Genomic DNA, 14,221 nt, shown 5'->3' on the forward strand with positions numbered 1-14,221 from the left:
CGCCTCGTCTACGCCACGCTCCTCCATTTCGGCGTTGTAGGCTTCCAAGTAAGATGGGACTCTTTCAACCACTCGCTCAACCGCTTGTTGCGTTGCTTCTCGCCTCATCACCACTCGTGCCGACTCCAACACCACTTCAGCCACCATCTCCGCAAGGTCGTCGTCTTCCAACTCCATCCTCCCTTGCCGCCTTTCACGTCGGGTTCACCAAATATGTCGCGTTGTTACGCGCGTGCGTGGAGAAAGGCGGGACCACCCCTAAACCCTAAACCCTAAACCCTAATCCCATCGTGGTCGCCAAAAACTGTGTTAACTCTTCGGGCTGGACAATGGCCTAACACAGGGTGTCTACGGGAGACACTTCACCAAAGGGTGTTACGGCAACCAGATTTGACTTCAACGCTTAATCCGACTTAATTAAGTTACTTATTAGGATCGTCTTTCATAACACGCGTAAGATATAACAATTAAGACAGAACGACAATTAACACAGAGAGATAACAACGCTTAAGCTTTCATTAATTAACCACTAACTATTACATTGTATCCGGGCCTTTAAATAGGTTTCCGGTCTGTATTACAAAACGGTGCCATCCGCACCTGTTCGGGATCGGTCCGGATCCGGCACGGCATACCGTTTCCGGTCCGTCCGTCCACACTCATAGCTTAATTACAACCACATTCCTACTACTTAATTAACTCTCCGTTTCCCACTCTGGACTCCTTTGTCGGCCGGTAACATAGGGAGTGATGGAGCGTAGGAAGACGTTGTCGTGAAGAAAACCGTCCGTAGGCGGAATCGGCGCACCAAGGCGTGGGAACCGGTTCTTCACACGCGCACGCTCCAAGTTGTACATAGAAGCGAATTAGGAGGATAATCGGCAGGAACGGGCCCTAACCCAAGTGGAGACGAAGACCGCGCGAACAGTCTTTTCGGTCGCGCGCGCGAACTGTACGAGTCGGCGGCGTAACTACGCGGATGCGTGAAAAACGGAGCGGATCCCTGTCCAAAAGGGACAGGGAATAAAGCTGACAGGACGGCCTGCTCGTCGGGCTATATAAGGAGCAGGAAAGAGCTGTTGCAGGGATCTCCGGAGGAGAGGACGAAGTGCTGCCGAACCGATTTCGGAGCCTCTCTCTCACTCCTGCTCTCTCTGTCTTCTGCTCCATCGCGTACCTGTGCAGTTTTCGAGGAGGCTTGCGCTGTTCCGTGGAACGCCCGAGTGCGTCCTGCAGCACCTCCGACCTGTCTTCCCTTTCTGTGCGTCGCGACATACAGGGGTCGGCAGCTGTTCGCCGCCCTGTTCGTTTTCGTTAGTATCTATTTTGTGCCCCACTGTGGGTTGTAACGCTTCAGCTTGTTATTTCTTGCATTCATAAGTACATATCTCTCGTTGTTGCGTCCATCTGTGTCGGCGTTTATTTGTGATCTCTGTTTGTTGGGCCGTGTCCCTGTGCGATTGTCGGTTCTGCGCAATCGGATCCTCGGTTCTGTGTAACCGGGTCTCTCTCTTGCTCTTCGGTTCGAGACCCCCGTGGTCCCTCCTCCTTTCTACACGCAAGGGCGTAGCAACCCCGACATCTTGGTGAACCCGACGTGAAAGAGGCGGCAGAAGAGTAGGAAATGAAGGGGGCGGATCTTGCAGAGGCCATGGCTTCGGCCGTGGATCGGATAGTAAGCGCGCGCGAGGGCACCGGCGCCCTCGATAGAGCTATCGAGGCGGTCGTCGGAACGATCGGTCGATTCACCGGAAAAGATGCCACGAAGTACCTGGCGTCCTACGGTGCGGAAATGTTAATGCGGGACATTCCGGAAGACAGGCGTCTTGCCGGTTTTCCCCGAGTGGCGATGCCGAGCATCCACGCGGAGGTGCTCGAGGTGCGGACGGAGAGCTGTACCTGGGAGGAGTTCGAAGGTCGGCTCCTAGAGAAATACGGGCTGGACGACGCGCTCCGGCTTTCGAAGCGAAGGTTCATGGAATGGGTGGAGTCCCCGGGGAAGGGAAGAAACGCGTCGGCGCTCCTCCGGGAGTTCGAGGAAAACTTTGCGCGCCTTTCGGCGCTCGACCGAACCATCCTGGACACGAGCCGGGTCTTGCTGTTTGTCAAGTCGGTCGACGAGCGGGATCGGGAGCAAGTGGGCCTCTTGCTGGAGACCGAAGACGGGCTCACTACCGACTGGGCGGCTGTCAGGAAGGTCTGTGGCCGTTTCGACAAACGGCGAGAATGGGCGGACAACGGGGCGACCGGGTCGGGCTCGGTCGCAGCAAGGAAGCTCGAACCAGCGCCACAGGTGCGCAAGGAAGAGACCCGGGAGTGGTTGGAAACCGGTTCGGCTTCGACCGGCGTAGTCAGAGGCTCAACCGGAGGAGCGGCGCTGGAGGAATTGACGAAGGCGATAAAGGACCTCCAAATCGCGCAGGCCCGAAGGGAAGGAGGCGAACCGGCTCGTGACCGACGGCCGGCGGCAGGAAACAGGTGCATGTGGTGCGATGAAGTCGGCCACATTCGGAAGGACTGCGGCGACTTCGCGGAGGCACTGAGGAACAGGGTGGTATACCTGTGGGAAGGACGGGTGCATGCCAGCGACACCCGAAGGGCCCTGAGCCGAAACGACGGGCGAGGTGGTATGAAAAGGGTAATGGAAGAGGCGGCGGCCCGACATGCGGAAACCGTCCACTACTCGGCGTCGGCCGGTATTCGAGTCGGGGGTGACGAGGCCCGAAAGGAAAGCAAAGCCGGATTCTGGCCGACGATGCTGGAAGGCCTTGCCGGTGCAGGGCTTAAAAGGGAGGAATCGGACCGTGCGGAGAGACGGGTACGGGAGATAACCGGGTGGAGCGACCCGGTCGAGGAAAAGACGGGCTTCGTGGAAGCCGCTTGCCGGAACTACGAGGCTCTGGTAAAAGAGAAGCGGGTGGGGAAACCCGGGACGACCGGGCCCTCACAGCGATACGAGACCCGGTCCGGGCCACGACGGGACGAAGCCGGCGGGGCCGGTACGCAAGATAAACCCCAGAAGGGCGGATACCGTCTGGGGACGGAGATAGAAAGAACCACGGACTTGCGAAAGGTCCTGGAGGAACGGATCCTCGACAGCAAGGTGGAGCTGTCGCTACGGGAGGTGCTGGGAATCGCCAAGAAGGAGTTCCACGACTCCATCGTGGACTTGGTGAAACGGAAGAGGCTGTCAACGGAGACAGAACCGGAAAGACCGGTGGAAGTGCGAACGACGCACCTGGACGACATGGCGCTGGAAGACGAGTGGGCGGAGAGCCACTATTCGCGGCCACACTGGGCCCGAGCGACCACGGAAACCCCGGTAAAGATCGGCGATGTCCAGGAACCGGTAGTAGCTTTGGTGGACCACGGATCGGAAATCAACCTGATGTCCATGGACTTCTATAAGAAGGGCAAATGGCCGATCAACACCAAGCACGGGTGGAAGATAAGGGCGGCGACGCGCGCCACCGAGGAGCTTCACGGGGCCTGCCCGAATGTACGGGTCAAGATCGGCGATGTCGAGATAGACCAGCACTTCTTCGTGCAGGAGTCATCATCGCACCCCGTCATACTGGGAGAGCCGTACATCACGGCGGCTCGAATGGAGACCAAGGTGCTGGACAACGGTTCGGCCTATGCGCGGGTCAAGAGCCAGGACGGGCGCCATTCGGTCCAGTTTTTGACGGTTAGGCCGAACCACGAGCGTAACCGCGACTCCCTCGGTTCCGATAGCCGAGAGGATTTTTAGAGAGGGCTGTCAAGGCGTGGGGCCGCGACAGTCCGGACACCCCGGGAAAACCCCACACCTGTACGATAAAACCGAAGAAACCTTGTACCATAGGTAGGGAATTTTTGTTCTCCGACAGCGGAGCGTGCACGATAGTCGGCATCGGCGGCCGAGAAAAGACAAAGGCGGAGGGGAGACTTCGAGCGTGCGGAGTTCTCGGCCCTGACGAGGAAATCAACGGAGCCGTGGAGGCGGTCTCATTCGACGACACCTTGGGAATGCTGGGAAAGGTAGTCGAAGAAGGCCTTAACGAAGACCGGACGATACCGGTGTGTTCCGAGGAGATGTACGGAGTCATTGCGGACTTCGGTCGAGGGCTCGAGTCAGTTCGGACGGCCCACGTAAGCACCAAGTACAAGACTGTGGACCGGAAGGTAAGGCCAGTCGCGGCACCCTTACCGGAGGACAGCGCGTCGAGAATCAAAGGGGTTGCATCGGACCCGAGTCTACGAGATCCGGCCTGCATAGGACACACCTTCACCGACGAGACGCTCCGAGAGCTCAAAATCGGTGGGGGCGGGTTCCTACTGCCGGCGGAGGAAGACCGGTTTCGGGGAATGCTCGGAAGGCACGGGAAAGCCTTCGCATTCTCGCCGGAGGAAATCGGGTGCGTTAACCCGACGATCGTGGAGCCGATGGTGATATTCACGGTACCGCATGTACCATGGAATCTCAAGCCAATCCCGGTGCCGAGAGCTCACATCCCGAAGTTGATGGAGCTGCTGAGGCAGAAAGTTGATATGGGAATTCTCGAGCCGTCGAGCGCCCCATATTCGAATCGATGGTTTACCGTACCGAAGAAAAACGGTTCGTTGCGCTTCATTCAGGACCTGCAGCCGGTCAATCGAGTGACCATTCGGAACGCAGGGATCGGACCGACCATAGACGAGTTCGCGGAGGCCTTCGCCGGAAGGTCAATTTACTCAGTCGGGGATCTATACTCAGGGTACGATCAGTTCCAGCTAGCCGTGGAGAGCAGAGACATTACGACGATGCGAACTCCCCTCGGCCTAGTTCGGATGTGTACGCTGCCGCAAGGAGGGACCAACTCGGTGGCCCACATGGTGAATGCGATGAACAAGGTTCTGAGGGACTGTATCCCGGACATCACCATGCCGTTTCTGGACGACATCCCGATCAAGGGATGCCCGGTGGAAGAAAAGGACGAGACGATCGGGCCGGACGGATGCCGGCGGTTCGTGGCGACGCACATCGACGACTGCGAGAAGGTGCTGCAAAGGCTAGAGGATGCGAGGCTCACCTTCTCGGGGGAGAAGTCAGCATTCGGGCAGTCGGAAATCATGGTGGTCGGACATTTATGTGGACCATATGGCCGGAAACCGTCTCCGGCAAAGATAGAAGCCATCTCCGCGATGAAGCCCGACTGCAGCTCGGTCACGGAATTACGGAGATTCCTGGGGGCATGCGCGTTCTACCACATATGGATCCCGCATTACGCACACGTTGCGGAGCCACTGTACGGGTTGCTGAAAAAGGGGCGAAGGTTCGAATGGCTAGACGAGCACGCGGAATCGGTCCGGAAGCTGAAAGAGGCCCTTGCAGCGGCACCGGCACTCCGGAAGGCGGTATACGGGAAGGGTACCCCGGTATTCATAACGGTGGATACCAGTCCGACCGGGATCGGATGGGTCGTGAACCAGGAAGACGAGGACGGCAATCGGTTTCCGATCCGATTCGGCGCGAAAGTCCTCAGTGAACGGCAGCGAGGATACGCCCAGGTTAAACGCGAACTCTGGGGTATTGTTTCGGCGGTCAAGGCCGACAAAGACTACCTGATAGGGACAGAAGTGATCATCGAGACGGATTGCCTGCCGATTCTCGGTATGGTTTCCGGATGCGCGACTCCGGACCTGGCGATGCTCAGGTGGATAGCGTACATCAAGTCCCTGGACCCGGAAATACGACACATTTCCGGGAAAGACAACGCCATGGCCGACATGCTTTCGAGGGCGAGGTTCGACGACGAGGGCGGCATGGTTTCGGAAGACGAGGAAGTCGGCGTGGATTTCTTCGAGACGGCATACATAACGACCAACGGGGTGAGCACCCCGGCGCTTAACGAGTTCGACGCGAGCAAGTACGACGGGGAGTGGCTGCAGATCGGCGGGTTTTGAAGACAATGACGCCCGATGCGTCATGGACGAAGGACGAGGCCAACCGGATCCGGAAGAGAGCATATCGGTTCCTTCTCCGAGATGGGCATTTGTGGAAGCACCCGAAGAAGAGGAACGGCGTCCCGCTCCGGGTGGTGGCGATGAAGGAAGAACGGGAGGAGCTACTGGCGGCCTACCACGACAGCCCTTGGGCTGGACACCGTGGAACGTGGGCGACGTTTGAGAAGCTGAAGGGGAAGTACTGGTGGCCGGGATTGTACCGGGACGTGCATCGGTTCGTGTCAACTTGCGAGAGTTGCCAGATGCACTCGATAGTCCGACACCGGGACGGGCTTCACCCTACGTACCCTCCGACTATCCACTTCAAATGGATGGTAGATCTGGTGACAATGCCGATCGGGGTAGGACAGATGCGGTATCTGGTCCTAGCGCGGGAAGACCTGACGAACCAGGTGGAAGGCCGAGCCCTTCAGAACAAGACGACCGCGGCCGTGTGTCGGTTCCTGATTGAGGACGTGATATGCCGGTACGGGTGCGTCGGGAAGATCGTGGCTGACCGAGGGGAGTTGGACGCCGAGGAAGCCGCGGAGCTGTTCGATAGGCTGGGAGTCAAACTCTCGCTCACCACTGCGTACAACCCGGAGGCGAATGGAAAGGTGGAGCGCGGACATGGACCAATCGTTAAGGCGCTGGTTCGGGCATGCGAAGGCCAAGTCGGTAACTGGCCGCGACTTCTACCTTATGCTTTGTGGGCCGACCGGACTACGCACAGTTCGGTAACCGGGTATATGCCGACAGAGCTCATGTTCGGCCAGAAGCCGATCATGCCGATGGAACGAACAATCTCCTCATGGGCAACGGTCGACTGGAGGAACGAGATGAGCCGGGAGGACTTGTTGGCAGCGCGTATACGACAACTCGAACGGAGACCGGAGGACGTGGAGACGGCTGCAGAAAGGATCCGGGTGGCGAGGAAGAAGAACAAAGCCAGGTTCGACCGAACGCACCGGCTCCGACCGAAGAAAATCGAAGAAGGCGACTGGGTACTCGTCTACGATAGCAGCCTCGACAACCAGCACCGAGCAACGCGGAAGTTCGCACGGAGATGGTTCGGGCCATACACGGTACAGAGCGCCAACGACAACGGAACGTATCATCTGGCGGAACTCGACGGTACGAGAATAGCGATACCTGTGGCCGGGAAGAGGATCAAAGCTTTCAAGAAGCGGCACGACGACGAACCCGACCCGATTCTCCTAGACAGCAGCGACGACCGATCCGAGCCCGAGGAAGGGCCGGCAGGCGAAGAGTAAAGGCGGGCCGGTTTTCTCCGTGCCAACTTAATTTGGCGCATGCCGGTGGATGCGCGGTTAGGTGGGGGCGGATGTCGTGAAGAAAACCGTCCGTAGGCGGAATCGGCGCACCAAGGCGTGGGAACCGGTTCTTCACACGCGCACGCTCCAAGTTGTACATAGAAGCGAATTAGGAGGATAATCGGCAGGAACGGGCCCTAACCCAAGTGGAGACGAAGACCGCGCGAACAGTCTTTTCGGTCGCGCGCGCGAACTGTACGAGTCGGCGGCGTAACTACGCGGATGCGTGAAAAACGGAGCGGATCCCTGTCCAAAAGGGACAGGGAATAAAGCTGACAGGACGGCCTGCTCGTCGGGCTATATAAGGAGCAGGAAAGAGCTGTTGCAGGGATCTCCGGAGGAGAGGACGAAGTGCTGCCGAACCGATTTCGGAGCCTCTCTCTCACTCCTGCTCTCTCTGTCTTCTGCTCCATCGCGTACCTGTGCAGTTTTCGAGGAGGCTTGCGCTGTTCCGTGGAACGCCCGAGTGCGTCCTGCAGCACCTCCGACCTGTCTTCCCTTTCTGTGCGTCGCGACATACAGGGGTCGGCAGCTGTTCGCCGCCCTGTTCGTTTTCGTTAGTATCTATTTTGTGCCCCACTGTGGGTTGTAACGCTTCAGCTTGTTATTTCTTGCATTCATAAGTACATATCTCTCGTTGTTGCGTCCATCTGTGTCGGCGTTTATTTGTGATCTCTGTTTGTTGGGCCGTGTCCCTGTGCGATTGTCGGTTCTGCGCAATCGGATCCTCGGTTCTGTGTAACCGGGTCTCTCTCTTGCTCTTCGGTTCGAGACCCCTGTGGTCCCTCCTCCTTTCTACACGCAAGGGCGTAGCAACCCCGACAACGTGCTTCACCGTTTCCGGGGCATCTCAGAAGCACACCGGAAGCAACCGAAGGGGGAGAGAGAGAGAGAGAGAGCGTGCACGTTTAACACCGACTCGCGCACACACACTCACACACACACACAGGCCAACCCGACTCACACCCTTAAGTACAAGAAATGCAGGACAGGGGAAGCACCCGACACCAACGAAGACGCGAATATACACAGACAGACGCAACGTATATATATATATATATAAGTTAAGAATACATTCCCGGATTCGAGCCGGACCAAGGTAGGTTACAATAGTCGTCAGCTGCCAAGCCGCCGATCGGGGAGCTCACGGGCTCGTCGCGCCGAGCGGGGGCTTGCGCAGGAGAGGAGCTGAAGCAAACCCTAAGCGAACATGAAGAAGAAGAAGAAGAAGAAACCCTAAATCTAACGGTATACCCTCTAATTCAAAATGGGCGTTACAATGTGGGATAAATCCCGACTTACATGGGATCGTCTGTCCCAACTCGACTACTCTTCGGTGCCATAAAGGCGCCCTCGATATTCACACTAAATGTACATGGGTGCGTACACACGCTGCACCCCGCCGACGTAGCCAATGTTTCCCGGTTTCCGCCTCTGGCCGAAATTCTTCACGACACCGGTCCAACGTCGACAGCTACGTGAATCGCTTTTCGAACTCCTAGAGGAGCGCCGACATGTTCCTCCCCTTTCCAGGGCTTTCCACCCACGCCATGAAGTCCCGCCTCGACAGCCGAAGCGAGTCATCAAATCCGTACTTCTCGAGGAGCTGCAGCTCGAACTCCTCCCAAGTCTGACATCGGGCCAGCACCTCGAGCACCTCCGCGTGGATGCTCGGTGTCACCACCCAAGGGAATCCGGACAGCCGCCTGTCCATCGGGATATCCCTCATGATCATTTCGGCCCGATAAGCCTCCAAATAACTTGTGGGATTCTTCCCACCGAATCGGCCTATGCTACCGACGATTGATTCAATGGCTCTGTCGAGGGTACTCGTCCCCTCGCGAGCGCTCACCAGCCAGTCGACGGCTACCGCAATTGCCTCTGCTAGCTCCGATCCCCTCATCTTCCGACTCCTTTGGCGCCTGTTTCACGTCGGGTTCACCAAATATGTCGTGTTGTCACGCACTTCGCGTGCAGAAAGAGATGGGACCACGGGGGCCTTGAACCAAGGAGCAAGAGAGAGAGAGAGAGAGACCTCTAATTACAATAACAGTCGATTACAAACTCTGACGGTTACAACCGGAAAGCCGGCGATGGACCCGACACGGGGACCCTACTCACGCACACAAACGGAACACACTGGACCCAGAAAAACGTAGAAGGGAGAGCCTCTACTAGCAGCACACGGGCTACCCGCGAAGCAGAGGCATCGAACTCCCAACACCCACAGAAAATGACGATCGGAGGAGGAGAGAGAGCTCGTCACTCGATCCTGCAGCACTTCGTCCTCGCTCACGCACCCCCCTTCCTCTTCCTTCTCTCCTTCCTTAAATAGTTCGCCAAGGGGAGACCCTCCCCCCTTGTCAAATCGCTTTATTCCCTGTCCCTTTCTGCAGAGATACGCACAAATCCCCTAGGAAACGTGTACTACCTAGTATTTACATTATCCGTCCTAATTATGAATTATGTACAAAATATCAATTCTCTCGTCCACCCATGTAAGAGCTGGTTCATGCACCTTTTTCTCCGATTCCGCCTATGGCCGGTTTTCTTCACGACAACGTGATTTGTTGTTACAGGTGTGTAGGGAAAGTCATGCTCGACCATGGAGAGCTTGATGCGCAGGAAGCAGAGGAGTTGTTCGACTGGCTAGGGGTCAAGCTCTCCCTCACCATGGGCGTACACTCCAGAAGTTAACGGGAAGGTAGAACGCAGGCACGGGCTGATTGTGAAAGCTTTGGTACGGGCATGCGCGGAACGAATAGGAAACTGGCCAAGTCTCCTACCTTACGCACTATGGGTTTACTAAACTACGCACAGTTCAGTGATCGGGTATATGCGGATAGAACTTATGTTGGGGCAAAGGCCAGTTTTGCCGGTAGAGCAAACAATCTCTACATGGATGGCGATCGATTGGTCAGAGGAGATGAGTCAGGAGGAGTTGTTGGCGGCATGGATCCGTCAACTCGACCGAAGGCCGGAGGACATAGGACGAGCAAAGACGAAATTGTACGTGGCAAGGGAGAAGAACAAGGGTTGTTTAGACCAAATCCAACGACTTAGGCCAAAAAAGATCGAGAAAGACGACTGGGTGCTAGTCTACAACACCAGCTTAGACAACCAGTATCGGTCGACCTGGAAGTTTGCAAGACGGTAGTTTGGGCCATATGTGGTGACCAACGTGAATGACAATGCAACCTACCACCTTGCGAACCTCGACAGGACGAGGATAGCGGCACCTGTCGCGGAAAAGCGGATAAAGGCCTTCAAAAGGCGATGCGAGAAAGAACCGGCGCCGGAGATAGAAGAGGGTGAAAGCACGAACGAGGGTGAGGAGCCGAGAGAGTACCTGATCAACGACAACCCGGGAAGGGATATGTAAAGGCTGAATCGGAATCCCCAACACTTCAGTACTTGGCACATCCCGGAGGATGCGCAGTTTGGTGGGGATGGATGTCATGAAGGATTTCGGCCACAGAGGAAAACGGAGCGAGACGCGCAAGAATAGGTGTTTACATGGATGTACAAAGTTTAGCCTTTATGTATGACACATGTACTAACATTGGACTAGTAATTACTACGTAATAGGGTTAATGGGCACTTTAAATACCGACACGAATAGAGAAGAATGTGGGAGTTTGACATTAGGTAATCGAGGAAAATCTCTATTGGAAGCGGTTGACTTGACTACCTGATGTAATAGCTCTCTCTCTCCTTGAGCTATAAAAGGAGGGAGAGAAGATTGAGAAAGGGATCCAAGAATTAGGAGGAGGAAGTGATGTCGGATTGAGCTTCGAGTTCTTTACCTCTCTCTCTTTCTTCCCGTCTTGTGCTTTGCACCATTTCGAACAAGGAGAGGAAGTCTTTGCTCGCACTGGCAGCCCGTGTGCTCCCGACCAAGGATTCTTTGTCCTGTCTCCCTGTGTGTATGTGTGCATCTCTCCTGAGAGCGCTAAGCGTTGTTGTCGGCCAGGCCCAGTTGTACTCTTTGGATTCTCTGTTAATCATTAGTTTGTTGAGTCCCCTTTGTTAGTGTTTCTGCGTGGCTACTACTTGTCGTGTGTTGGTCGTGCTCTAAGCTCGTGTCTTATTCCTGTCCTAAATCTGTTGTATGCACGTATGAGTCTGCAAGCCTGTGGGCTTGTCGCTACTCCCCGACATCCTCACCGGGGAAAGATACACTCCCTCAGGCCGGCAAGCTGCTCCGCTCTAATCCTAGTACCGTTCTGTGTCTGATACGCGACCGGGGACTGGACCGGCATAGTTATCCGGACTGTGACACGGTTCTCCCTTCCCCCCTATTCTGACTCCTTGGTCCGAGATCCTGGTGGTCCCGTCCTATTTCTACGCATCCACGTGGAAAACCGTGACAACATTCGGATTCACCAAATTTCTGTCACAAAGTTATGTGCGTGCTTGTGAAATTAGAATGGGACCATTAGGGACATGAACCAAAGACGATAGATTGATTTGAGCCTTCTAAGTTCAGTGTTCGGGGATGTGATGCCCACACTAGCTTCTTTTTTAGAAGTTCAATTGTATTCTATTAAAATTGTATTTGTGGGATCGTATAAACTATGAGTATGTGAGTGTTTTTATATGTATGTCGAGTTTAGAGTGTGTGGGTATTTATCTCGAGAGGAACGTAATTAATTAATTAATAATAATATATTGTTTTACTTTTTTTATTTTAATTGTTATTTATTTTACTATGATTATCATCATCATATTTATATTCTAATTATGTTTGTTTATTTACTTACATCTTTATTTATTTAATTATTTAAATAGACTATTATCAAATTACTTACTTGTTTTAGCTCTAATTGCCACATTGAATTTATTTACTTCGTTAAAATTATAATTACTATGATCAAATTATTATTATATAGTGGGATCGCATGCTAAACCCACAGGGCCAAACCCCTCACCTAACCCGAGTAACTATAACCAAGTTTACGGGAGTTATACCATCGTTTAGTTAGTTATATTATAGTTGAGTTAAAGGTTAGTTAGAGGTAACTAGAGGAGTAACTATAAGTATGCCAATATAACAAAAGGTATCTTGGAGTGTACTACGAAACTCTATAAAAGAGTTGAGATGTAATGGAAAATGGAAGAAGAGTTTAAGGCATTTTACACACTTTGGTGGAGAAGACATGCAACACTTAGGACACCAAATCAAGAAAGAGCTGAAACAAAACAAAACGCTACTCCAACAGATCAAACATCACCACATCAAGAAGAAGAAGCCGCAACGCTACTCCAACACAACAAGACGCAAGCATAGCAAGTCGAAACAAACATACATCATATGGCATCCCTAATATAGAACAACGGTGCAACAGAATTCACCGAGAACACCAAGAAAACCGTCAAACTTTCCAGATAGATCAACTAATACAAGCGGTATCTAACATCGCAATACAATCAAATTTGACTAATCAGGCCATGCTATCTTTTTTCTCTTCGTGGACAGATAAACTCGTTAATCGCCCAAATCCATGAGTACAACCTAAATCTTTCTCTGGTCTACCATTTGAGGAAATCCTTTCTTGGCTCAATCATTTTGAAATGGTGACAAGCTATCGTCAATGGCCCGAAACATGGAAAGCACTAGAGATGCAAACTTTATTGGAGGGCAGTAACTGACAGACAGAAGCGCAGAAGCATTATAATATAGTAAAGCGTAAGAAATGTATGTAACGATTCACGCGGGAAGTGTGACGGCTAAAGGCCCTGCATATATAAAGGGCAAAAATCCTCTGTAAGAGGTAGCGTGTAATTTTGGTGCATAGAGTATTTTTCTAATAGAACATCATCTTCTCTGATTTCTGTGCATATTTGTGGTTTTGTCTACTGTGTTCCTGGTTCTCTATTGCATACTGTTAATCGTAAGAGTGTAGGCGTAAGTGCGGATACTAGTGCACTTCCTAAGGAGTTCGGTTGTCACCGTTGAAGTTAAAATCGTTGTCAGCCACAACCGGTTGTACGTGTGCGGAATAATAGTCAATCTAATGGAAAGAAAAAAAACAGAATACAGAAACTGAGAATGACACAGATTTTAACGTGGAAACCCTAACTGGGGAAAAACCACGTGGAGTCGACAAACTCTAAAACAGAACACTATGAGAGAAAGGAATACAATTAGAGATCTCAGAGGCAACGACCTCGAGATCCTGCTTCGCCAACAGGCGGATATGGAGCTCACACGCTTCCACTCACACTCGTTCACTCTCATAGTTACAAATACAACAACCTCGTCAATAGTAACTTTACAATAACGCGCATATCTAACATGATTGCCCTAAGTACTTATATACTAATGTAACCTTTTGACTATTTACAAATTTACCCTTCCGTGTTGGCTATCTCCATGATTTCCGGTTTCTTCTCACTTCCCATCCGGAGGGACCTGTTTCCTAACAGTCGTCTCCCTTATACACTACTAGGATACGAGGGAGTACCCCATTACGTATTACGGTACGACGGTACCATTCCTTGCAACACAGTCACCTTGAGGTCTACGTCGAAGGACTGACCGTAGACAGTGTTCCTAATCGGTAACACATTTGGCACGCTTGGTGATCTGTGTCTTGTTGCGACGAACAACAACGAATGGATGTTTAGCCGTCGACGACCCAGAGAACCAACACGACAAGACCGACCAATCACAAGGTCCATCACACACCAGGCAGAGGAACACACAAGGCAAAAACCTCGCCTTAGTGATATCTGTCGGGACCACAAAGTCGACTTCCCGCTCACCAAATACCGCGGCGACATGCAGGAAGTTCCGTCACCACACAAGTATTGTTGTCTTCCCCTGCCCGCCGTAGCATCTAGCATGGGCTTCTCTTATCCCCGCTTCAATGGCGAAACAGACGCCGCAACCCACATTCGCCTATTCCTGAATGTTTGGA

The sequence above is a fragment of the Azolla caroliniana genome, unplaced genomic scaffold (genome assembly GCF_043228905.1).
Source record: "Azolla caroliniana isolate FFs.n. ecotype wild unplaced genomic scaffold, voAzoCaro1.0.p SCAF_2, whole genome shotgun sequence".
NCBI classification, from domain to species: Eukaryota; Viridiplantae; Streptophyta; class Polypodiopsida; order Salviniales; family Salviniaceae; genus Azolla; species Azolla caroliniana.